At 33.7% G+C, this 24,662-nt stretch overlaps 1 long non-coding RNA gene across 1 annotated transcript in view; it reads left to right on the top strand.

The window, feature by feature from the left end:
- Window positions 1-24,662, top strand: part of LOC110257064 (uncharacterized) — a 381,933-nt gene that overhangs the window by 155,995 nt on the left and 201,276 nt on the right. Inside the window, exon 4 of the long non-coding RNA XR_014829453.1 lies at window positions 1,171-1,309. This is a non-coding gene — a long non-coding RNA (uncharacterized LOC110257064). The remainder of the gene's footprint in view (window positions 1-1,170; window positions 1,310-24,662) is intronic.

The following is a 24,662-nucleotide window of genomic DNA, read 5'->3' as shown; positions in this document are numbered from 1 at the left end:
GGACATATTGAATAATTAAATTATTCTTAATTCAGAATTTTTGTTTTTTTTTTTTTTTTGTCTTTTTGTCTTTTGTTGTTGTTGTTGTTGCTATTTCTTGGGCCGCTCCCGTGGCATATGGAGGTTCCCAGGCTAGGGGTTGAATTGGAGCTGTAGCCACCGGCCTACGCCAGAGCCACAGCAACGTGGGATCCGAGCCGCATCTGCAACCTACACCACAGCTCACGGCAACGCCGGATCGTTAACCCACTGAGCAAGGGCAGGGACCGAACCCGCAACCTCATGGTTCCTAGTCGGATTCGTTAACCACTGCGCCACGACGGGAACTCCAGAATTTTCGTTTTTAATGCTTTGATTTTCCTTGGCATTCCTTGGACTAATATTGATTTTTTTCTACCTTCTAGAGCTGCATATTTATTAATTTTTAATCCTATTTTCAGAAATGAAAGCATTACATAGCTGTGAATTTACCATGAATATCATTTTGACTGAATTCCATAGGCCAAGTTGTGTGGATTTTATATTTATTATTTTTTGGATCCCTGCGTTAACTGTAATTTTCATTTCTTGTTTAACCATTTAATTATGTAAAAGAATTATAATTTTATTTCTAATTTTTAAAGAATATTATTATTGTCATTTTAAGTTTTTTAAAATAAATTTTATTTGAATATAGTTGACTTAAATGTTGTATTAGTTTCAGGTATATAACAAAGTGAATTAGCCATCTATACATATATATCCATTTTTCTTCAGATTCTTTCCCCACATAGGATGTCACAGAGTACTGAATAGATTTCCCCAAGCTATATAGTAGTTCCTTGTTATCAATCGATTTTGTATATAATCGTGTGTAGATCCACTACATGACTGATACACTACACATAAATGTATTACTGTGTTTTATCTATATAAAATATATTTTATAATAATCAGTATTTTCATTGGAAACTTCTAAGCATCTGTAGAGAGAACACAAGACACTTTAAAAAAAAGAAGATAAAGTCAAAATATTTAACTTGGCATTCTGAAATTTTTAAAATTGTATTTAAACAAAACAAAACATCTGGTAACTGGAATTAATGACTCATTGATTTTTTTGGTTTATTCATTTATTTATGCATTATATACTGAAATCTTTCATCTTTTTTTTTTTTTTTTTTGGTATAGTATGCAACAGCTTGCTGTGGGATCTCAGTTCCTCGAGCAAGTATCGAATCTGGACTACAGCAGTGAAAGCACTAAGTTCTAACCACTAGGCCACCAGAGAACTTCCCAAATACTGAATTCTTACGTACACTGGAGGCAGGTATGGTTCCAGCTCTTTTGTGGTTTATAGTTTACATGGGAAAGCACATACTTGGAAATGTTATGATGGCTATGAAAAGAATGAGCAATGATTCTGATAATAGATAACAAGAAGATTTAATCTAGAGGCATGTATGCCTGAGTGGAGCAGTGTTAAGGAATGAACATAATATTTGAGACCTGAATGATGAATTAGGTAAACAATGGGTGAGAATGTGGGGTTAGGATGAGTCAGGCGGGCATGTCCTATAAAGGTTCTGAAGTAATTGGTCTTTATAGACTTTTACTTAATAGAAGGCAACTGAAATGTTTCAATCATAAAAATAACAAGAGATATTTATTTTTTAAAAAAGTTCCCTCTCTTTGGTGAATTCAGGATAGAAGGAAATTAAGACTGGAAGTGATTAGATGGCTATCACAATAGTCTAAAAATGTTGGGCTGGGCCCTAGAATGAAGGAATGAGAATGGAAAGGGGTGGAATTTTCAGATATAGTAAAGGATGAAATTATATCCCAGGGTATTATTGTACTGATTGAACCTTGTAATTGGTTAGATGGGTATAAGATTGTGATGGATATGAGTAAATAATTAATTTTAGGTATATGTGTGGAAAGAGCAGTGCTGTCAAGCAGGAATTTCTTCATTTCATTATGTCAGTGGCTTTTAATCCATTAAAATCACTTGTATGTGTTTTTAAAATTGTAGTTTTATTGTGTTTGCATCCTGAATGTCCTGATTAAGTTGGTCCCTTGGAAGGGGCTTTTGTATTAAAACACAATGAAACAAAACAAATGACAACAAAATTCCTTTGGTGATGCAGGTGTACTATCTTAGTTGAGAATTTGCGAATCAGGTTCATTAGCATAAAGGAAAACTTTATGGCTAGAGAAAGTAGAGAGGCATCAAAATGGAAAAAAAATTTCGTGTGTTTAGTTAAGGCTAGAACATGAGTGAAGAGTGGATGGAATGAGTCAAAGAAAGGGGCAGGAGATGAAGCTGGAAAACTAGTCTGGTCCAGATTGCCAGTGACCTTGAATGTCACATTAACAATCTGGGAATTTAGTTTATATACACTTTCCTAGGAACCCCTCATGATCAGACATTCTGAAAATTTATAGTACTCAATTTGGGTTAATGGAGATGACAAGCAGAATAAATACAACAGGTGAAAAATCTGCATTGGGTTTGCGAAGTTTCATGGTAATGTTACAGGCATTTTAAGCAATAGAACTGGAATCTTGATTTTGGCAAAAATACTTAGCTGGATCTTAAATGTGTAATGTCACACATCTCATTTTGAAAGGAAAAAAACTTTAAAGGCATAGACTTTATAATAGGAAAAGTCAGATTATTTAATCTTATTAAGGGCATTGCAAATTTGAAAGGGAAAAAGTAATGTTACAAAAAGAAACAACTTGAATGCTATGTTTTTGTATTTTAGGAGACTTACAGAAAGCTTAAAATATTGCAAATTGATTTATATAAAGCCCACCATTATTTGTAAGATTAAACATAAATCCCTATCAAGAAATACTTGAGAAGAATTCAAAATACATATACAAAGCTGAAAACTAACATTCATGATTCTGCCATAGGTATTTTAAAATTGCTTTTTCTATGTCTATATAGCTTTCATCTATTTTTAAACAAAGATGAATCATAGGGTAAGAATATATAACAAATTCCCATGCTAATATTTATTGATACACACATATAATCATGGTTAATTGCTATTCCATTATGAGACTGAATCATGTTTTATTTACTCATTTCTCTTGTAAAGGGTTTATTTTAATTTTTTCAATATAAATTCTCCCCATCTCCTATCCTGTTCTCCTTCTTCCTTCCCCTCCCTCTCTCTTTCTCTGTCTCTTTTTCTATCTCAATTGTCCCATGTCTGTATATATTAATCTACTCAATTATTCTTTAAAAACTGTTTTAAAGAATTCTTTAAAAACATATTCTGCTGAATTTTGTGTGGTTTAAGTTTTTCCTACCAGTCAGCATTATTTTGTTTCCACTTTTTCGTTACTACAAAAAAAAAAAAAAGTTAAAATGAAAATCTCTGTACCTGCTTCTTCTCTGGAAGGGAAAAAAACTTAATCAATGTGAGAAAATATTAAAAAATTTTAAAGCTCCTGCCAAATTGTCCTTCAAAAATATGTGTATGTGTGTGTGACAAGGTAACAAATAAAAGTTTTAGAAAATTCAAACAATACAGAAGTACATAAAATAAGAAGTGAGACTCCCTGTTTCTCAGGTGATCATCTTATCCACATTGGAATACATTTGAGAGTAAAAATAAAAGTTATTAATAATTTAATTATTTGAGGAACATAGGTGAATCAGACCATTTCCTCAGAACCAAGCCTATTATAACCTCATTTATTCCCTTTCTTACCTCCCAATCTCCCTCCTTTAGAGTTAACAGTTAAGTTTTTAGGGTATGTATTTTTCTATACAGAAATCAATATACATATTTTTACAAAAACAGGATTAAATAGGAACTACTGTGCATATATTATTCTTTTAATTTAATACTACATATAAAGTATCTTTCCATATCAGTTTTTACTGTGAGAATCTTTGTGGGCTATATCATATTCCATAATAATGCTGTATCATAATTTATGCAACCTTCTCCGTGTTATTATACATTTATTAGGCTGTCTTTCTTTTCCAGTTTCGAATCATGCTACAGTAAAAATATTTGGACTAGTAACCTTGACCAGATGTTTTGAGGATTCTTGCAGTAGTGGAATTACTGGGTCAGGGGACACATTTAAATGTCTTTGGGTATTAACAATTTGCCCTTCTAAGATGTTTGCACAAACTTACAAACACACCAAAATTTCTTCACCCTCTCAATAACATGAGATGTTTTCAATCCTTTGGCACTATGAAAGGGTCAGACTGATACTTTATTATTGTTTAATTTGCATTTCTTTGCTAATAAGTTGAAATTTTTTTCTATATATTTTAGCTATTTGTTTTCATTCTTGCTCCTGAGAAGTGAATGTTTTTGTCATATAAGCTTATTTCTATGGGATGGTGTTCCATTTACCATTGTTGTATGCTGAATTACACTAAAATGTAACAGCTCGAAAGAATTATTTTATTGTGTTATTGCATTCTGATGGTCAGAAATTTTGAAAGGTATAGCAGAGTGTCCTGCTCCATGACATCTGGGACCTTTGCTGTGGGGACTGGTATGAGTGATGATATGTGATGTGAGTGATGTGATACCCGTGGGCTGTGCCTAGGGGACTTTTCATGGGTGGATGTCCAACATGATGGTCCTACAGTGCTCTGTACTTAGAAGGGCCCTGGACTGACCTGCTGTGGCTGCTTTTTTCATTTTACACTGGACCCAGCTAATAATAAAGCTCGTCCTGGCTATATCAGTTTGTGGTAGGCAGAATAATGGGTCTCAAAGTTGCCCATGTTCTAATCCCCTGGATCTATGAATATGCTATCTTATATGCAAAATATACTTTGCAGATGTGATTATGTTAAGGAGGCTGAGGTGGGAAAACTATTCTAGGTTATCTTGCTGGGCCCAATGTAATCGTAAGCATCCTGGTCAGTGGAAAAGGGAGGCAAAAGAGTAAATGTTGAGAGTGATGTGATGAGAGAAAGACATTGTTGGCTTTGAAGATAGAGGAAGGGGTTACATATCAAGGATGCAGGCAGCCTCTAGAAGCTGGAAAAGGCAAGGGAACACAGCCTTCCTTAGAGGCTCCAGAAGGAATGTAATCCTGCGGCAGAGCCTAGCAAAGCCCATCTTGGACTCCTGACCTCCAGATTATAAGAAAATAACTTTGTGTTGTTTCAAGCCACTAATCTGTGGTAACTTGTTATAGTTGCAGAGGAAACTAAAATACACCTGTGTTAATTCACACAATTAATACTAGTACATGCACAAACTCGTTCACACTCATGCTTGGCACCCGGGTTGGGGTGACTCAAAGACTAGGACTGCTGACCAGAACACATACTTAATTTCTCTCCATGTAGCTTGGCTTCCCCATTACAGAGCATCCTCAGAACAGGTGGATATTACACAGAGGGTCAGAGTCCCAAGAATGAATGTTCTGGTGAAGCTGCCTTGTCTTTTATGATTCAGCCTTGGTATTTACACAGCATTACTCTGCCCAACTCTATTGATTAAGTAGTCACAAGGCTGCCCAAATTCTAGGGGAAGGTTCATAGACCTGATCTCTCACTGGGAGGAGTGGCAAAGACTTTTAAACAAAGTATTTAAACCCAGTATTTTAAAACTACCATAGATGGTTCATCTTTTCTTCCTATTGATTTTTAACTCTTTGCTTATTGTGCCCATGAACCATCTGTACCTGATGATTATTGAAAATTGTTTTGAACAGGCTGCCATCCATCCTCATACCCTATTTTTTGACATTAAAAATACCATATTTAAATAAATATGAGTAAAAATGAACTAAATAACTGAATTTTTAGAGATTGTCTAAGATCAGATCTAATTCATTCATGGATAGCAACTCATTGTTAAGCAGGAAAAACATTGTGATAAGATTTCAAGGTGAGAGATATTAGCAAATTGAGGAAAGAAAGAGTTGAATATTGTTTGATATAATTACATTGACATCGACATTTTATTCTATTTCTGCTAATCCTTTTTTCAAAATTTTCAAAAATTTCTGTAGTGTCTCTGAGTCCCTATAATTGATACTTGAACCAAATTTAATTTTGGGATGTTTCTTGGTAATGGAAACTACACTTTGATTTTATCTTATTTTTTTTTTTTAGGTTTCAGTAGAACTTATTTAATTCTAGGTGATATACTGTTATAACTTGGTGAAGAAAGGCTTTATTTTAAAATACGTATTAAAAGAAGATGCATTTAAATAAATATGGATTGAATTATAAATATGTTTATATTCAAGTTTGTATCTTTAAAGGTTGGGGTTTCACTTATTCTGTTTCAATAAATCTATGTGTTAATAGATATACTGTTTTATATGATAAAATATAAACAATTTTTAATCATCTTGCTGAAATGCTTTGAAAGAGACAGTAATTAGTAAATATGGATCAATGTTCAAAACCTAATGTTCTTTTAAGAAAGATCACCTATTTAGCACTCGTGTATTTAACACATATATGCTTCAATATATTTGATTGGGACATTAATAAAACCCTATTGCTTATATTAGCATCCACTTGTATAAAACAATTAACAGGCAAGAAGAACCAGGCACAATACATTAATCACTGATACAAAAGCAGTACAATTTAAAGAATTTGTTAAAGATAATCACTTTTGATAAAAATAGGAAAATGAAATGTAATATTATTCTTTTAATTAGTCTATACACAGGACAGTGCAGGGGATGATGTTCAAAGAATATATAAAATGAAAGGGGGGAGGGCTCTGTCACAGCCAAATTCATAAGCCAAAACGATAATGCTTTGTGTGTTAGGAAAAGACTAGGGTTTTCATTATAATGATAGATAGTGTGTTTAAGTAACTGGTCATGTCTAAAAAGTGTTTGTTTATTTTCAAAGAACGCATATATTTACCATTTTAAAATTCTTTTCAGACTGCTCCCAGATAATTTTGGACCACATGAGGGAAGATAAACAGTGATATTGCTCTGAAGATACCTCAGATATGGAAAATTTAAATTTGGTATAGCAATATACCATGCAACCTTTCACTTTTCAAAGAGGTGTTTTTAAGACTGCCCATTGCGGTTGTGTTTTTATCAAGATATCAAAGCCTGCTTTATGCAGTTCCTAGAGACTATACTTAAGGTGATACATTTTAATAAAATATTGCCTAAATGGCTTATTGTCAACTGCTGGCAACAGGATAACCCCTATGGGAAAATTGTATCAGAAAGCACAAATCCTCACTAAAACTAATGCACAACTGGAGAGATCCTCACCAAAGTGCATTTCTTAGATTAGGGAATTATGCCAAAAATAAATTGGCAAGAATGCCCTCATAATGATTTAGCAGCTTATAGTTGTCAATTTGGAAAAATAGGAAGACATGGTGGGAATTCTTATAGTAGTGAGGAGGTGCAAAGTATTGTGACCCATAAGATATTGTAGGAAAGAGATGGGTTAGTCCTTAAGTGGAGAAGTCCCAGGAGGCCAAAAAGGAGTGGAGTCCTCAATCAGTATTAATTGAGTAACTGAATCAAAAAGAAATGTGAGATAGGAGAGGAAGGTATTCGTTCATTCTTTTATATTGAATACCTACTATTATAAAGGCTTTGTATTAGGTGCTATAGATACAGACTCATTTTCACCATTGGATTAGATTCTATAGGCCTAAGTCATGATAAAGCCACACCTGACTACAAGGGAGGCTGGGAAACCATGTGAACAGAAGGAAAAGGAACATTATTTGGTGAACATGTAAGCTACTCCTGTCAGAGTTTAGTTTCTTACCAAATCAATTAAGTTCTTCCTTTCAAACGTAGATCACACACACCCTTCCCAAGACCCACCCTGGAGGTGTTGGAAGTTCTTTGATTAAATCGTAATTTTGTTTCCTGGGAAATATATACACACACATACACTGTAGGTATGTGAATGTACAGTATATGTGTATATATGTAGGTAGATGGATAGATTTAATTCTTAAATGAGAATTGGTTTTGCATGAAATGCCAGTGTCATGATAGATATACTTTCTCTTCATCTCTCTTTGGCAGAAAGTATTTATTTTAAAGTTTAATCTTTCAGTGAGGAGTATCTTTTCCAGGATTTTGGCTTTTTATGGTGTTTTAATTGGAAATCTTGAGATCACTTGGATCCAGACTTTTATAATTTGTTCCTTAATGTCCACCAAATCCCAACCCCTTGGTTACCAAGGTTATCAATAACTAAACACCACCCCTAAATTCATACCCACAATCAGGACATCTAAGTCCTATGTTCACTTCCATTTCTGATTTTCAACTTTCCTCTAATTTCTGCCCCTGGAGATGACTCACTGTCTCATGACTCAGCTATCGACATAAAAGGCCTTGTGTTATATTTAACACATTTTTAATAAGTTTTTCATAGCAGGGGAGTTTTTATAATGGTCAGTCAGTTGTATTGTTGGAAATGCAAGTCCTGGGACTGAATTTTGGAATTCGACTGCCATATATTTCAGGTTGCATAGGCCTTGAAACTATAAGTGAAAGATTGGAGGACTGTATCAAAGAAAAAAGATCAACTTTAAGTTTTAATCTACCATGTAGGTATCAAATTTTCCATTTTTGCAATTTTAAAGTCTAAAGACTTAGAAAATAGTTTTCATGTAATTTACTTACTTCAGTGTTGTTTTCTTACATGTAAGCAAACTGGAGGCCAAAAAAGTCACATTCTTATTCAAAGATGCAATGATACCAGACAGGAGAGACAGAAGCTGAATTTCCTGTCTCTCCTGACAATATCACATGGCTTTTTAAAATTGTCTTGTAGTGTTAGAAAGTTTGAGGTACTTAATTTAGGTTCAAATTGACTGAAATTGCTCTTATATGTTTAAAGTTACCTAAAATAATTTTTCTATAAAAAGAAAGCAAAACACAAAAATATCCTCAAGACTAGAAAAAAATTATGATGTTAGCTACAGAAAAATATTTTTAAATATAAATTGTCATATTCACAATGAATAGGGCAGGAAAAGTAAAGCAGGGAGTCAGCTTCTTTAAAGAGGATAAACTCAAAGGGCACTCACAGAAATCTTATTTTATAATGGTGATTGGTTCTGTTTGAATCCACTTTCTTCCTAACCAGGGTTTGTTTTTTGTTTTTTTCCCAATAATGTACCCAAATGTCCCATTCTTTCCCCAGAGGGCTTACAGATCTCCAGAACCGCTGGACGGCAGCTTGTCTCTGGGTTAAGGTTGCAAGATTTAGAAAAAAACAATAACAAGAAAACAGGACACCCAAGTAAAGTTGAATTTCAGGTATATTACAAATACATTTTAGTGTGACTACATTCCATAAATATTGCCTGGGACATACTTATACTACATATTTGTCATTAGTTTATTGAAATTTAAGCATAACTGGTAAGTTGCATTTTACCTGAAAACCCGACAATGGCTGATGATTTAGAGGGACAAGGAGTCCACAATGACAGCTGAGTGCTGAGTCCATAATTTCCTGGTTTTCTTGAAAAAAAAATTCTCCTCTCCATTTCCATTTTATGGACTCTCCACTTTTACTTTCCTTTCTCTTTTCGATTTACCTGTTTTCTCCTCTTTATAGCAGTTAGGAAGTAGAGTACAAAAACAAAAAACCTCCAAAACATATAGATTAACATTTCAACCTAAAGCCCTGTTACTTTGTATCTGTTTATAAGCTATATATCACACAATTCAATGTTGTTTTTTCCTTTAGGAAATAGAATTTCAGTTTTATTCTTCATTCTTCCAACATAATTATATTTAGAGAACCAGATAAGTTCCTTTCTATTCAATTGCCAAATTCATGGTTAATAATAGTTAATAAATAAGTGAAATTCTCAAACTGATCCAGTAATATCTCTCCAGTTGTCTTTTGCCACCATGAAAAAGTTTCTATTTATGATCGTACCCTCATCTGCCCTTTAGCCAACATTCAATCCATTTTATGTACATTTATGTCCATTCTCCTTTCCTCCTTTTGTAGACCTCAATCTCTCTACCAAGACCTTGATCTCTGATGTGGAACTTTGTCAAATGCTGTCTGAAAATGTAAGCACACACTCTTCACTGCATGAGGACAAAAGCCAGTGTCTTCCTTTAAAGGCAGGAGGGTACTAAATGAATAAACATTGGCATTTCATGTTGGGGCTGTCTGTCAGACCTAAGCTGCTCCAGATATGAAATTTTTATTAGAAATTTCAAGAGGTGTTGTATGGAAGGGCATTCCATCATTGGTCTGTTGTCTAGTGATTTCACAGATTACAATAATACTTTTTCAAACCATTTGTCATTGGTTGAGGAAGAAAACAGAGCAGTGCTAAGCCCTGCTTAAGACTGACAATGGGAGTGAAGAAATATTTTTTTGTCTTTTTTTTTTTTTCTCAGATAAAATTAGTAGTGATAAAAATCTAAGGAATAGATCAATTTTACTGCTTTATCCTGGGAGAGGCTTGGTGAACTGTGAATGAATATTCAGTTTTTTTAGAGAAAGATTGATTACATTTTAGTGGCTGCTGTAGGTTTTATGAGCAAATATTTTTTTCCAATAACAATTTGCTATGAGATGAATGCAATTCTTTAGAACAAAGAACTATTTATATATCTATATCATCTATCTATCTATCTATCTAGCAATAAGAATTCTCTTATAATAATCAGATAAAGTTGGAAAGCCATAAAATAATCAAGATTCTTATTCAGCTAAATTTATAACTATAAACCTCTTCAAACTCAGTTAAAATATTGTTTAATTTTTCTTGATATCTTCATGGACTTGGAGAATAGACTTGTGGTTGCCAAGGGGGAGGGGGAGGGAGTAGGGCAGTTGGGGAGCTTGGGGTTAATAGATACAAACTATTGCCTTTGGAATGGATTAGCAATGAGATCCTGCTGTGTAGCACTGGGAACTATGTCTAGTCACTTATGATGGAGCATGAAAATGTGCAAAAATAGAATGCGTACATGCTACAGTCCAGATCTTAACTACATTCTTCTAGCTGACCACATCAGGTACCAGACATGTAAGGGAAGGGCCCTTTGGAAGGTTCCCTACCCCTAAGCCATTTCCAGACGTTCTGGAGAAAAAGCCATATTCACTGTGCACTGTCTGAATTATCAAACCACAGAATCCCTGACTGTTTATATTGGTTGCTGTTTTGTATCAGCAGATACCCAGAACAGTAGAAAGTCTTATTGAGAACCATAGCTTTAAAAAACTATCTATATAAAATGTTATCGATATGAAAATTACTCTCCTGTCTCTCAGCTTGCCTCTTTAAGGTTTCACTTGGATATGCAAGAGCTGTCTATTAATAGGATTTTATGAAGATTAAATGAGTTTAATATAAAACAAGAGTTTAAAACATTACGTATTATACAAGTTAGTTTTATTATAATTAATATTACTCAAGCTTAAGATGATAAAAACTTATTGATTCCCATAGGTTTAACAGCTCCTCTTGCTATTCAGTCTTAAAAAATTGTTCCACAACCTGCCCTGATTGCTCAAATCCAAAATTTTGGAATCTTGTTTGATATCTTTCTCACATTCCACATAACAATAGGTTCTGTTGTTTTGCTTCCTAAGTATTGGCTAAACTCATTGAATCCTATGTCCACAGCTGATGCACTCCACTGTAATCTGTCATTGGAATACTGTATCATTTTCTTAACTAGACTTTGTGTTTTAATTTTGTCCCCTACAATTCATTCTCTTTGTGGGAATGAAAGTGACATTTCCAGTCACAAATCAAATTATGTTATCTGATGAAAAGCCTCCAATAATCATTTCATTGTATTTTTTTGGGAGGCGGGGGCGCACCCATGGTATGTGAAAGTTCCTGGGCCAGGGATCAAACCCAAGCCACACTAGCAACCCAAGCCACTGCAGGGACAATGTTGGATCCCTAACCTACTGTACAAGTGAACTCCTCATTGTACTTTGAATAAATCCAAACTTTATGCTATGGCCTATGTAGCCCTATGTGAACTGGTCCTGGTCTACATCTCTGACTTCACCTTTCATAACTAGTCATTAATATTGAAAAACCTTTTTTATCATTTTTGGATAAAACATAAATCTTGTTTTAATGTTGCCTTAACCTGATTCTTAGTGAGGTTGAAATATGTTCTTGTATTTATTGGCTAATTATATTTCTGCCCAGAATAATTTTTTTATTTTTGTCTCATTTTCTGTTGCACTGTATTTTTCTTTTTGATGTCTTCTTGTTACAAATATTATATCTCTTGTATGTGTTTAAAATTGTTTTTGTAGTTAGTGCATTGCTTTTTAATCTTTGATCATAAAATCTTTTAAAATACAGAAGTATTAAAACATGGCCAAATATATCAAATGTTCCTTCTATAGATTTTAGAGTATGTAATTTACTAGAAAAGACTTTTCCATTTTTTAGACTATTAAAATATTTTCAAGATTTTTCCAAATGTGTCATATTTAACAAATTTTACATTGTCCCTCTTACTTATCTGAAATACCCTTTTGTTTATGTTGTATATGTTTATGGGATTGAACTTTATATTTTCCAAATAGCAATTATCATGTGGTCACTCACCATTTTCCCTAAATAATTCAGATTCTTAAATGCTAACATAAGAATTTGCCTCTTTTGGAATCCTCTGTTCTCTTTCATTGATCAATGTGTATATTTATGCAACAAATGAACACCAAGAATTACTACAGCTTTATTTTGTGTTATGATAATAATAAAATGCTGACAATGTGGGATAGACCCATATTTGATTATAAATCCTATCTTCCAAAGAACTGAACTACAAATACTAAATGCCCTGTGTAAAAGTTCAAAGATAACAAAAGTCAAAAAAATTGGGTCTGAAATTAAAAAAAATACAACACATCTTACCCTTGTGTGTCCCCACATATAAAAGCTAGGGAAAGGGGATATGTAAAAGAGCAGTTATTTCATTTATTTTAGTTGTCTCATGGAAGAGAACAATCTGATATGGATCAACTCTTAGAAATCATTTTTTATGGTTTGAATACACTGTTTAAAATTTTAACAGGAGAATAGAAATGGATGTATAACTTGTAAAGCCATAGCTAAATAAAGGAAAAATGGAGAAGGAAAACTTGAGCAATCCAGTCAGTGGCAGGAAAGGGAAGAAAATGCAAGAATAGTAGGAAAAAGTGTTAAGAAGAGCACATAAAAGAGCACAGCAGGAATAACCTCAGACAGACCAGTAAATCCATGATAAATATTAATGGAATAAGCAATCCTTTTAAACATTGAGACTCTTGATTTTTCTTTTTTTTTTTCTCTTCTTTTTATTTTATTTTATTTTTTTTTTTGCTTTTTAGGGCCACTGCCTATGGAAGTTCCCAGGCCAGGGATCAATTTGGAGCTACAGCTGCCAGCCTACACCAGAGCCACAGCAACGCAGGATCTGAGCTATGTCTGCAGTCTACACCACAGCTCATGGCAACTCCATATCCTTAACCCACTGAGCGAGGCCAAGGATTGAACACTCATCCTCATGGATCCTAGTTGGTTTCGTTACCACTGAGGCATGATTGGAACTCATTTTCTTTTTTTCTTTTAAAAAGCATGCTATATGCTATATGAACCCCACAGAAAACAGAATTACATGGAAGAAAAGAAAATGAAAAAGTATTTAAAGGCCATTATTTATGCAATATAATTTCTGATAAAAAAGTCAAACAAAAAGCATTAAATGAGACGGGCACTGTCATGTGCTGGTCTCAGCCTATTTCTATCATAGACAAAATGAGTCAACAAAAAGTGAGTAAAAATAAAGTGGATTTAAGTAACATTTTAAAATAATTTAAATAATATTTTAGATAAGCACCTTATCTTATAATAAATTTTAGTGGAGTATATCTAAAAATACTGAATTAGTAGTTCCTGTTGTGGATCAGGAGGTCAAGGACCCAGTGCTGTCTCTGTGATGATATGGGCTTGATTCCTGGCCTCACTCAGTGGGTTAAGGATCCAGTGTTGCTGCAAGTTATGGTGTAGGTTGAAGATCTGGCTTGGATCCTGTGTTGCTGTGGCTGTAGTGTAGGTCTGCAGCTGCAGCTTCCATTTGCCCCTAGCCCAGGAACTTCCATGTGCCACAAGTACAACTGTAAAAAGAAAAAAATACTGAATTATTAGACTGTACACCTATAACTAATATAATATCGTAAATCAACTTATACTTAAATAAAACATATGGGCAATTTAAAAGAAAATCCCTAGAAAATTTTAGTATACAAAAATAAGAGAAACTAATATTTGATCATTAGATGATAAAAGTAAAATAAATCACAAAAGAAATGTCTCATAGCCCACTTAATGGGACATTTTAAAACATTCTACATAACTCTTAGGTATAAAGATGAAAATTCAATTAAGATAGCAAACAGTTTTGGAATGAATGACAAAGCAAGTGCTTGCACACTGAAAACTTTTAAGTTAAAGCCAAAGCTACACTCAGAAAATATAATTTATCATCACAATTTATTTATTAGAAAACATGTCCCCTTCTAGTAATCCTATTTTTGCTCTCATTTGTACCAAAATTGCTTGAAAGGATTGTACTTTCTCCAATTTAGCATCTCCTGTTCTCTTGAATATGCTTCAATGAAGAATCTGTCCTCAACTACAATGAAACTGCTCTTATCAGGGCCACCAGTGACCTCCATATTGCTAAATGCAATTATCACTTCTCAACTATCACTATAATAGCACCTAGTAAGATCCCAGTACCTGATTGTAGTTGTTCAGACATCAAGATAGCACTTGTGAACCATGCCTCTGGGGTTATAAGATCATACAGTGCATCCTTGGGCCTAATAGCAGCATTTGCATATTTTTGATCCTTCTCTCCCTGAAACACATTTATTTATTTGCTCTACAGTACACAATCATTTGGTTTCCTCCTCCCTCTGAGACCATTCCTTCTCTGTCCCCTTTGCTTACTCCATCTCATCTCCTTGACCTCAGTTTCTGGAAAGTCCTGGGGCTTGATTTTAGATCTCTTCCTTTTTCTATTTATACTCATTCTCTTGGTAATTTCATCCAGTCACATATGCTGATGATTCCCAAATTTATATCTCCTAAAAAATGTCTCCCTTAGAGTCTTGACTCATATATCCAAATTAGTACTCAACATCTTGATTAGACCTCTAACACTTGATCTGCCGCTAACGAGCTCTTTATATCCCTCTTGCACTAAATTGCCGTCCCTCATAGCCTACCACTTCTCCATCAATGGAAACTTCATGCTTCTGGTTGCTCAGGACAAAGCTTTTAGCCATCCTCAACTCTTCTGTTTCTTTTACACACATCAGACAGTCTGGCTACTTTCTACCCTTAGATTTTATTTTCCTAATAATAGAAGTTAATATAAGTATATGGTTACTTATTTTAATAAGTATTTTTATTTAATTAATACAGATTCTACCAATATTTTTGTTACCACTTTCGCTGTTATGAAATAACTAGAAGAACAAATGCTTTATAGGGAAATTGGCACTTAAGCCAGACCCTGTAGGGAAAAGTAAAATTGAGGATGAAGTGATTTCAGGAGTGAAAAGTTTCAAGACCGATATTTAGTAATTATGAATAGCCTACAGTAATGACTCACAAAGTGTAATTTAAACACCCATAGGCCCCTGAAACGTCTTCTGAGAAGTCTGCAAAGTCAAATTCTTTTTGTAGTATGCTGGGATGTTATTTGGACTTCTTACTGTCATTCTCCCTTGAGTGCCATGGAATTTTCCAGAGGCTACATGACATGTGGTTACATCATTACTCTGAATACTAATAGAATGTATGCTGGATAGTCTTGTGTTTTAAGAAGTTTACAGTTTTAATTTCTACTATGCTAACTATCCATAGGTAGAATCTAAATAAACACAAATTCTTTGATTTCTTTAATAATGATTAAAAAATGTAAAGCAGTTCAGATACTGAAAAATGTTGGAAACTACTGTTGTAGGATGATATTTAGTACTTATGACTAGTCTAGGGTAGTTGAAATCTGGAGTGTTCATGTGTGCTATAAGTCACATAGCCCCAAAGGGTAAAATATGGTCACTCTCTGAAATAAATCTCAGCAGAATGGAGAACTTATTCTGTACCTCAGTGATTTAGAATATGGTATGGCATCATAGTTGGGCTAAAGAGGAGAGAGAAAGTTGACTATGAGCTCTATCTAGGGAACAGCTTAAAAAATTAAAGCTTAGATATGGAGAGGAGAGCTTCCAGGAAAAAAAATGTTTAGAAAAAGCTCATCCTGTGTTTTGATTTGACTCATCTTCACCAATCGCCAAGGCCTTTGCATCTACCTCCAGTATACACACGCATACACACACTGTGCATCTTTCCACATATGTGAATGCACACACATTGAGTATTAGTACCTGGGTCATTAGAAATCCATTGTCATTTCATAAAGAACATTGTATCTGTATGGCTGTATGGAAAAATGCAACAAAGTGACAAGTGTTTATAAGAAGGGAAGAAGCAAAATTCAAAACACATTTTGAGGAAGAATTCAATCGAACTTTATGAACAAAATGAGGCAGATATCAATTTCTAACCTGGTTGCCAAACTAGATGTTAATATTGTGTCGTAGACTGAATATTTGTGTCTGCCCAAAATTCATATGTTGAACCCTCGCTCCATGTGACTATAATGAAGATTAGGCCTTATGGAGTTAAGAAAGTTAAATGTGGGGCCCTGAGCCCATGATTAATATCCTTAGAAGAAGATACACAAGAGACTTGCTCTCTCTTCCTCCCTCTCTCTCTGTCATGTAAGACATAGTGAGGAGGAGGTCTTTATAAGTCAAGAAGGACCCCTCACCTGAAACCAAATGGTGAGAAAATCTGATATTGGATTTCTAGCCTTGGGAACTGTAAAAAAATGTCAATTTCTGTTGTTTAAATCATGCAGTCTGAGACATTTTATTAATATAGCCCAGGCTAAGATAGTATCATGTAAGATACAGAAACTTGGATGAAGAAAGGAACGAGTGTAGACAGATTTAGGAAGCAAAATAATGAATTGAAAAATATTACTTTCTCTCTGAACCAGTTAATTTGACTGAAATTTCTCAATATGTTTGAAAATTACTTTGGTTTAAGACTTCTTTTTTTTTTAAATGTTATTTGAAAGGTGGAACACAGTAAAAATTCATCATTGCTCTTTAACACATTAGTGTTGAATTAGCTTCTCAGATTACCTGTGGTTGAATAGGACTAAAAACAATTGATGTAGAATAGGTCAGGAAGATTAGTGACAACATACAACTGTTGCCTAATTCTGTCTATGGCACAAGGGTTTGAAAAACCTTACAACTCAGGAAGGCCTCATTTTACTGATGGGAAAGATATACCCCAGTGTTGCAAAGTGATTTGTCCATGAACTCACAAATAATAAAATGAATGCTGCTGGAACTCAAATATCTTCACTCATAAAAGTTACCACTAGGAGTCCTCAATATTTTTTGTTGTAATTAATGACTTCCAAGTCATAGTATAGATGAATAGTTTTAGAGGTATCAACTCACAAATTATTATTAAAATACTGGCTAGAGTTTTTGGCTTTTTATTAAGAATTTATTATTTTTTCATTTTGTAAAATTTTATTGAAGTTATGGTTCATTTACAATGTTGTGAGAATTTCTGCTGTAGAACAACATGATTCAGTTATACATAGAATGGATATGTGTATAAGAATTTATTTTTAAGAGCAATGTAAGGTTCACATCAAGATTGGGGGAAATATACAGCAATTTCACATATGCCCCCTGTCCCTACACATGCATAGTCTCCCCCTTATCAATATCTCCAACCAGAGTGGTACATTTCTTTCATGAACCTGCATTGATACATCATGATTGCCCATAGTCCATAGTTTATATTAAGTTTCACTATTGGTTTTGTACAATCTATGAATTTGGTCGAAGGTATTATGACGTGTAACCATCAGTATTTTCACTGCCCTAAAAATCCTCTATTTTCCATCTAATTCATTCTCCCTGCACCCTCTGCCCTTCAGCCTCTGGCAACTACAAAATTTTTAATTTTTCCATTAAAAATTTCCAAAATTTAAAATTTTTCCATAAGTTTGAATTTTCCAGAATGTCATATAGTTGGAATCATACAATATGTAGACTTTTCAGATTGGCTTCTTCCACTGAGTAATATGCATTTAAGCTTTCTTTTTTATGGCTTTGTAGCTTATATCTTTTTAGTGCTGAATAATATTCCATGGTCTAGATATACCAATTTATTGATTCATTCACCTGCTAAAGTATATCTTGGTTACTTCCAGATTTTTCTAATTATAAAGTTTCTATAAACAACTGCTATCTATGTCCAGGTTTCTGCCTAGATAAAAGTTTTCAACTCCTTTTGGGACATATCAAGGCATGCAATTACTGTATCATATGTGAAGAATATGTTAGTTTTGTGAGAAATCACTAAACAGTATTTCAAAGTGGCTCTACCATTTTACATTCCTACTAGCAGTTAATGAGAGTTTCTATTGCTCTGTGTGCTCACAAGCATTTGGTGTTGTCATGATCTGCCTTTTGGCCATTCTAATACATGTTTATTGGTATCTCATTGCTTTATTTCACAATTTTCTAATGAATTCCGACATACAGCAAATTTTCCTATGCCTGTTTTTCATCTATATGTCTTCTTTGGTAAAGTATGTATTTAGGTCTTTAGTCCATTTATAAAATCATTTTTTTTTTAACCACTCTCATGGCATGTGGAAGTTCCCAGAGCACCATCAAACCTGTACCACAGCAGTGAGCCAAGCCGCTGCAATGATAATGCTAGATCCTTAACCTGCTGCTCCACAAGAGAACTCCTAGGTTGTTTGTTTTCTTGTTGTTGAATATTAGGATATTTTTTTTTAGCAGCCCTTTGTCAAATCTGTGTTTCGCAAATATTTTCTCCCAGTTTGTGTCTTGTCTTCTTATTTTCATGACATTGTATTTTGCAGAGTGTGAGTTGTTAAATTTTTATGAAGTTCATCTTATCAATTATTTTTTTCATGGGTTGTGCCCTTAGTATTATATATAAAAGGTCATCAGCTTACTCAAGGTCATAGGTTTTCTCCTATATTATCATCTAGGCATTTTATAGTTATGTATTTTACCTTTAAGCCCATGATCCATTTTGAGTTAACTTTTTGTGAATATCTGCATCTAGATTCATTTTTTTTTTTGTATGTCCAGTTGCTCCAGCATTGTTTGTTAACAACACTTTCTTTGGTCCACTATATTACCTTTGTTCATTTGTCAAAGGCCAGTTGATTATATATTTGTGGATCCATATCTGAACTCTCTATTCTGTTCCATTGATTAATTTTTCTTTCATCATCCATACCACATTGTCATGATTACTGTAGATTTTATAGTAAGTCTTAAAGTTGAGTAGTGTCAGTCCTTCAACTTTGAAGTCCTTCTTCAACATTGTGTTTGCTGTCCTGGGTCTTTTGCCTCTCTATATAAGCTTTAGAATCTGTCATTATCTATGAAATACTTTGCTGGGATTTTGATTGGGAATACATTGATCTATAGATCAAATTTAAAAGAACTGACATCATGACAATGTTTTCTTTCTATCCATAAACATGGGAATTTTCTTTGTTTATTTAGTTATTGTTTGGTTTCTTTCATCAAATTTTTGTAGTTTTCCTCGTATAGGTCTTCTCTATATTGTGCTAGTTTTACACATAAGTATTTTATTTTGGGGGAACTGTCATAAATGGCATAGTGTTTTTAATTGCAAATTCCACTTGTTCATTGCTGCTAAATAGGTAAGCAATTGACCTTTGTGTATTAGCTTTGTACTCTGCAATATTGCTATAATCATTTATTAATTATAGGAGTGTTTTTCCCAGTTCTTTTAAGTTCCATATAGATGCTTATATTATCTGTGCTCTAAGATAGCTTTATTTTTTCCTTCTCAATTTATACATTTTATTTCCTTTTCTTGTTTTCCTGTATTATGTAGAATTTAGGCATCATAACACGGCTGGATTGGGCTTTCCCACTTTAGTTAGGCTCTAATAATCCCCCAGCAGGATAGGTTCTGGTTAACTAGCGTCCCCTGAGGGTAGGCTTTGTTAAGAACTGAGTATCGTGGTGCATTTCAAAATGGTTCCTTTTTCCTTCTACTACTGGAAGAAAGAGGAAATTTTTTCTAATATTAACTGTAGGCATATGGTTAAGCTCTAAGAGGTAAATCTCATGATACTGTGGGAGTCCCCATATTCCTGGATCCCCATGGAGTTTTTAACTCTATGATTTGTTCTCATTGATCCTCTAGCAACTCATCAGTTACGGTTCAGGTTTTGCTACCAGCACTGTTTCCCTCCACCGTTAGTAGAAAATCCTTGTCATTACCTGTCCATCTCTTCAATCTCATGGACAGTTTTACGTGTCTCCCCACTCTCTTACAGATCTAAGAACTGTGGACTTTTTAGTCTATTTAGCTTTTTACTTATTAGAGCATGGTGGCAACTTCCAAGCTCCTAACATGTAAACTGGAAACTAATCTACCTTGACTAATATTTTTAATTTAATTTTTCATTTGAAACACTTATTGGTCTAAATCATGCAGAAAAAAATAATGCAAATAATTCTCACTCAGTGTTCTTTGAGTTTCACACTTTGATAGTAGAGGCTTATGTTTAATCTCTGTCCCAAATATTTTACCTCCCCAGGTAAATGTTACCAATAGTTATTGAGCATAATAATTACAGATTGCTTTGAATAAAGACAAAGTATATCGCACGACATTTAATAGTCCTCTCTTGCTCTTGGGGCTTTGCTTCTTCTAGTTAATATGCAAAAGACACATCTCTTGGGAGGTATAGTACCAGAATGTTACTCTTTTGACTTGGGATGTCTTATTGATTCCATCATTTTCTTCACTGTTGGGCCTGTGCTTGCCAATACAGCCCCCTGTAGAGAGATTTTTAAAAATTCCCAAATGTTTTGAAGAATGCTTTAGAATGTAACTTCTGCCAGAATCTAATTAGACAGGAAACCTGGGTTTGGGGAGACATTCTTTATAACTGGCTTATTTTTTCTTTATCCCTATTCTCAAAAGGAATCTTAAAAATATTGTCTTCATAATTATTCCTTCTTCTTATTTTTGGCCTTTTCCATAATGGCTTAAAAATTCTTCTAAACAATAAGAACAAATGGTATAAACAAACTCTTTCACAGGCTTTTTCTTCCTCACATCCTCCTTCTCTTCCTACACTCTGAATAAAACAAAGACAAAACCTCACAAAGCAGATTTTCATGAAGCAATGCAGAAATCATAAATCTAACAAAAATAAGGCAGGGTTAATTTTTTGTAACTTATCAATACATTTAGTTTTTCAGAGTGACTTTTCTATCATATCTTAGGGAAGTTGGTCACATAAGCAATAAGCTAGCCTGGTGGTGTGAAGGCTGCTGACCATTCTGGCATTGATTCTGCCCACAAAAATATGCAGCAAGTTACAAGTGGAATTTACCCTTTGGCCTTTAGCTCCCCCTCTTCTAAAACCAAGAAGTATTGTTTGCACTGTGAGACCAGCTTTTCCACCAGCTAAAAGTGTTTGTAGCTTATTACTAAATGTCTTAAAACAGCTCCAAAAAATATGGAACTTCTTTTTTCCTGAGCACAAGAAAAAAAAAAAAAAAAAGACTAAAGTTACCAGTTAAAAAAGTGAAACTACTAGTATTCTCCTAGATTTTTATTTTTTTCTTTTTCTTTTTTTTTTTTTGTCTTTTTGCCATTTCTTGGGCTGCTCCCACGGCATATGGACGTTCCCATGCTAGGGGTCGAATCGTAGCTGTAGCTACCGGCCTACACCAGAGCCACAGCAACACGGGATCCGAGCCGCGTCTGCGACCTATACCACAGCTCGTGGCAACGCCGGATCCTTGACCCACTGAGCAAGAGCCAGGATCGAACCCACAACCTCATGGTTCTTAGTTGGATTTGTTAACCACTGCGCCACGACGGGAACTCCCTATTTTTTTCTTGACATTTTCTTTGATCTCTAAAGCATATTAAAAGTTATGACCAGAATTATGTGTATCTGTCACATTCCCACTTATTCATCACCTTCCTAAAATTAACTTATCTTTAATTTTTAAGAAATGACAGAAAATAGATTGTAGATATATGCAGAGTTTCCAAAAACAAATTTTCTATGCTCAAATAAAAGATGTCCAGTAGTCAGGAGAGAGAGCTTTGTCTTCTAAAAGACTAGAGGACATAAAATGGTATATTACAAAAGCAAGATATGCCTAAGAAAATAAAGAAAATTCAGAACATATATCAAAAACTGCCTGAATTTTCTTTTATGCACACCAATATGGATAATTGTCGGATAATCTGTGATTATCATATTTAAAAGCTTTGTCCTTATAGCTGTTTTTATCCTTTTATATTCAAGAAAACTAAAAAATAAAATAAAGAATTGCTGAAGTTGGTGCATGAAGTTGAAAGAGAGTCACTTAACTTTCCATGGTAGTATTAATAAAAAATACATATAAATAAAATTTCATGAGAAAAAATGGCTAAAATACACAATGGAAATGGGAAAAGAAGTAAAGCTAGAAAGTGTTAAAATGCCAAATGTGATTTTCTTGGCTAAATCATCCCAGATTTCAGATTAAGAATTGAGACTTATTTACGTCTCTTTTGTTGAGGCATAAGGATGGAGTTCTTGTCAGAAAATTGTTCACTTTTCTTGGCTGTAGTAGCATTATAAATGCCGTACAAATACTGTTTTTCTTCATAGCCTGCCAAAAAAAGTGGCAATAAAGAGTTAACTAAATATATCCATGTCTGAAAAGCATTTTAATTTTAATTTTAGAATAAGATTGTAGTTAATTCACTTTTAAAGGCTGCAAACTTTCTTAATTGTAAGAAGTAAAAATGGAATTTATATGTGAAACACTGCATGGTTTGCTACAGAAAGAGAAAGACATAGACAGGGACAGAGAGAAAGCACATACTCAAAAGTGATTGGTAATCAATTTCAGATCTATTCAGAGATGAGGGTATATTCAGAATGAAGGCCAGTGCTAGTTCAATTTTATGCCCTGTAGTTTACATAATCTCAGGGGGCACAAGGTGAAAAGAGACAGACCATGTATTATTCTCTGTTATTTAATTCTTTGCTCTGAATTCCAGTGATGTCTTATATGTTGTAATAAGACACAGAATGCTCCTTGCAATACCAGTGCTTTTATCCAAAGGAATGTAATTCTTGGAACAGATACTGTTTTTTCAGAGAGTTAAAATTAATAAAAATATATGAAACATTTTTCAAAGTATTTACATTCACCAAAATGGTCATAGTTTTGAAGAATCACAGATTAGGTATTCTTTTTCTTAATTGGAAGTGACAAAGAAAGGTGAACAGAGGTAGAGAAATAAGCAAAATGCAGATACTTTAAAAAATCAAGTGTACAGCAGAAACTGATGAAACACTGTAAATCAACTATAATAAAAATCAACTTTATTGATAGATAGTTTACATAAAATAAAATTCAAAGAACTTAATTGTATAATTCAATGATTTTGAAAAATGTGTATGGTTGGATAATCCATACATGATCATGACATCAGATTTTTTTCATCACCTCCACGCATTTCACTGGGCTTGCTTTTTGCCACCCCACCACCAACCCCTGGCAACAATTGATCTGTTCTCTATCTTTGGCTTTTTTAGAATTTCATGAAAATAGAATCATAAATTATGCACTTGTTTTTATTTAACATAATATTTTGAAATCCATATACATTGTAACATGTGTCAGTTAGCTTTTTTTTCCTTTACATGGTTGATATCTATCCTAGTACATGGATTTTTTTGACCAGTTGATAATCACTTGGTTTTTTGTCTCTTATTAATGAAGTTTTTAGAATATTTGTGTTCATGTCTTTGTATGAATATGTATGTTTTCTCTTGGAGAAATTTTAGGAGTGGGATAGCTGGGTCATATATTAAATGTACATTTAATTTCTTCAGAAATTGCCAAGTTGTTTTGTAAAGTGGCTATAACCATTTATGCCTGTCTGCAAGCAATGCATCAGAGTTCCAGTGGCTCCACATTCTCAACAACACTTGGTATGGGCAGTGTTTTTATTTTAGGCATTCAAGGTGGTATGCATAAGTATCTCATTGTGATTTTAATGTGCATTTTTTCTGATAAATAATGGTATTTATTTTTATGTGCTTATTTGCAATTCATTGGGAAACTGTTCAAATCTTTTGCTCATTTTTATTCATTTCTGAAGTGAGGGTTTTTTGTCTATCACTGAGTTTTAAGGCTTCACATATTTTAGATTTAAGTTTTCCCATTATTTAAAAGTTTTCATTTGGGGTAAAGTCCATGGTATTTTTTTTTTCTTTTATGGATCCAACTTTTGGAATAATATCTAAGAAACTTTGATGGTCCTAAGGTCACAAATATTTTTTCCTATGTTTTCTTCCATTATTTTTATACTTTTAGTTTTATATTTAGATCTATGATCCATTTCAGATTAATTTTTGCAAGTGATACATGGTAAGGGTAAGTTTTTATTTATTTATTTTATTTATTTTTATATGTAAATATCCGACCATTCCAGAACTATTTTTAAAAATGCTATTCCCCC

Source organism: Sus scrofa, chromosome 15 (genome assembly GCF_054392235.1).
Source record: "Sus scrofa isolate SSC_HxYL_T2T_F1_AM1 chromosome 15, Sscrofa_HxYL_maternal_Yorkshire_Landrace_v2.0, whole genome shotgun sequence".
In the NCBI taxonomy this organism is placed as follows: Eukaryota; Metazoa; Chordata; class Mammalia; order Artiodactyla; family Suidae; genus Sus; species Sus scrofa.
This window is presented reverse-complemented; position numbering and strand designations above follow the sequence as displayed.